Here is a 3,422-nt window from a genome sequence, read left to right as displayed (position 1 = left end):
CCCCTCTCCCATGTCCCCCAGGAACTGTCAGTCCCATTGTTTTCTCCTCCAGATTGTTCATCCAGCCTAACTTATTTAGACAGACCTGCAGAGCTAATAACATGCACAAAAACAAGACAGAGCAAACATTTCTGAAAAAAATTATAATGGATGCTATTTATGAAATGTTTATATTTTTTGCTTTGGAGAGAAACCAAATCTGGGTAAATGACAAAGCTTTGGGGTTGTAGATCACCCAGGAAAGCACTCGAGTGGCCTCAAAGCAGTGTCTGACTTCTCTGGACCCAGGTGCGTCAGAGAGGAGAGAGTTCATGTTTGGAGGTAGAACACCAACCCATTCTTTTGAGTCACTTCTGGGTGGACAAGAACCTCCCACCACTGGGTTATGAGCTCCAATATTAACCATTTGCACCACTCAGTGCCTACAGAAAATAGCGAGAACATAGTGAATTGATGAATCAATGACTGGTGTGGTCTGTGGAGTAATCTGAAGAGCCATTGTGAGTGAATCAGAAAGCTGAAACAGTGAGTCTTCTGCCCCATGGGTGCTGCATCATTACTTAATATTGTAATTGTTCTGCCAAGTGAACTTAGAGTAATTTGTTAGTGTCATCACTGTATCTTGATTTTTATTGTGTGTGGGGGTGGTGGGGTAGTGGATAGATGCATTTGTGAATCCCTTTAGATAAATAATCTTATCCGTTTAACTTTCTAACCATCATAAAATTCTCCTTTGGGTTCGTGATATACCTTTACAAATTTTTTGTATGAAATTGAATCCATGCTTTGAGGGAAATATCCTATAGATTATAATGTGTGTGTGTTTTTTAACAGAGGGGAAAGCATTAAGGGCATCAAATAACATTGACATATTTAATAAATGTAGTAATGATCAATGGTAATGGTAGTAAATGGTGAATGATGGAGTTAAAGGTTCTCTTCAATGCAATGAGAAGTGCACACATAGCCCAATTTTAATGACTGTTGTTTTATATAGAGATTTGATCAAATTAAAATCAGGAACATGTCATGTAAATAAGCCTAGTCGTTTTGTAGGAACACATGGGACTCCAGCTGACCTTCGTGGTATGCCTTACTACAAAAAACACTCTGTGATCATTTTCCAATTTCTAGCGTGAATTCATTGAACAGGCAATAAAACAAGTCAAATATCTGGATTGGGGTATATCTTTTAGGTGATGAGAAAATTAATTTCCTACCTTCAGTTAACTTTCTTATTGATTTCAACATGTAAAGGTCAATTCTTGTCCATAACTTACACCAGTAGTACACTCCTTTAATTGCAATACATGTAATGACATGTAAAGGCAATATTCTCCTGGTAAAATGAGCAGTTTCCATTGAATGGGGAGCTGCTTTTATTATTAAATTATCTATCTCCAGGACCTAGCTAACATGCTACCTATTTTTTGAAATAGTCTCTCCAGGACTGTTTACTGAAGTCAAGAGAATTTTATTATTTAAATTTAAGTATACTTGAGTTAACCAATTAGCGTAAGCAGTCTTGCTTAGCTGATGGTGAGAAGCAGAGCATTAACATGAAATTAACAGAAAGAAGACACTCATAGTCTGTCAGATTTTCTGGAAAGGGCCACATCATGAACTATTCTAAGCTTCGTATTGTACCCTGCTGTGTGTCCATTCTGACTTACAGGGACCCAAGGCACAGGGGATAAGTGCTCTTGTAGGGCTTCTTAGGCTGTCTCTTTATGGAAGTAAACAGCCACCTCTTGCTCCCTCGAACTGCTGATGGGTTCTAACCACCTGCAGTTCTGTTAGCACTTAGCCATTGTGCCGCCAGGGCATTGTAGAGTGCCCAAAAGCAAACCTGAGGTTATTATGTAGGTCTTTAAAGAACCCTGGTGACAGAGCAGGCTATATATTATGTTGGTAACCACAGGGTGGCAATTCAAGCAAGAAATATGAGGCTCTTTGTTCCCATAAAGAGGGACTGACTGGGAAACACCCTATAGGTTTGTTGTCCATTGGAATCAACTTGATGGCAGTGGGTTTAGGTAGGTATTTTTATAACTGTTTAAAATCCAACCATTTAACATTATAAACCCATTCTCAGCTCATCAACAACATGTGAACAGGCCACAGGCTGTAGTCGACCTACTCCTAAAGTAAACCTAATTTCGGATGGTGTAGGGGCTTAGCCTGGTACAGCCTGCTAAGCAAAGGATCAAACCCTTCAACTGCTGTGAGGGAGAAAGAGAGGCATTCTGTTTCTGTAAAGCTTTACAGCCTTGGAAACCTGAGAGAAAAGTTCTATACTGTCCTTTAGGCTTGCTGGGAGTTCAGACATGACTTGACACAGTGCTATGGTTTTGGGTAAGTAAATCTTTGTGCAAACATTTGAACTTTTTTTTCCAAAAAGTTGTCATAAATATTTATGTACGTAGAATCCTTCTCCAGGTGAATTTATATTGCCAACATGAAGGATGGGAATACATTTCTTGTGAATTTAGAGTAAAAAAAATTGAGATGAATTATTTAATGATCCCTTTATTTCATCCTGTAAGATAATAAATTCTGGAAGTCTAATAGCTAATAGGGGTTAACTTGAGCTGAGAACTCTAGAGAATTATGTCATCAAGGTAAAAAAAATTAATGGAAGGTAAAGTGCACCTTGGAAAAAGGATAGATTCAGATAAAGGGAAAATATACTTGCTGGCAGGAGGGGGAAGGTCATAAGCAAATGGGCTTTGGGAACAGCATCAGGGCTGAAGAGAGCACTGGTGCAGGAGTAACTGCGCAGGCTGGTGGCATTCCGAGCCATTCTTGTCCTTGGGGTATGACATAAATCCTGGGAAATGTTTCATACAAGTAAGATAGACTATTCAGAAAACGGTTTTACGCTCCGGCACTTCAAACTGAACAAAATATACGATCAAGTACATCTGAGCATTAGAATTCATTTGCAGTGTTTTGTTTGGTGTTTGTTTGTTCATATTAGGGTGTATCTCAGAGGTGGTAGGTCATTGGAGGCCACCCTCTTGAAGTTTGTATATGTCATGTGTTTTTCTGATTTTTGATATATGGAAACCAGGGTTGGTGAGCCTATCATGGCAGCAAGTAGAATAAGGGTTTTGGGGGGAGAGGGGTGCAGTGGTGGTGAGGAGTGTGTGAAAAGGAAGACAATGTCCAGGAATCCATGCAGAAAAAGAATATCTGGAAACTGATTGGGGAAGCAACTGTAAAATTCCACCTGGCATGATTGAACTATGCATGGAATGATATGATGCATGTATTAAATCCCAATGAATAATTTTTAAACAAGAAATCATTTGATACTAATCCATTTATTTTTGTATATGATGTGAGATTAGACCATAGTATACTAGTGTTACATTATCAAAGAAACTGCCTACTATTTACTAGTCTGTAAAATATTATCT

This window comes from Echinops telfairi, unplaced genomic scaffold, assembly GCF_000313985.2.
Source record: "Echinops telfairi isolate 266 unplaced genomic scaffold, ASM31398v2 ScPeMD7_15;HRSCAF=58, whole genome shotgun sequence".
Classification (NCBI taxonomy): Eukaryota; Metazoa; Chordata; class Mammalia; order Afrosoricida; family Tenrecidae; genus Echinops; species Echinops telfairi.
Note: the sequence above shows the minus strand (reverse complement) of the source record.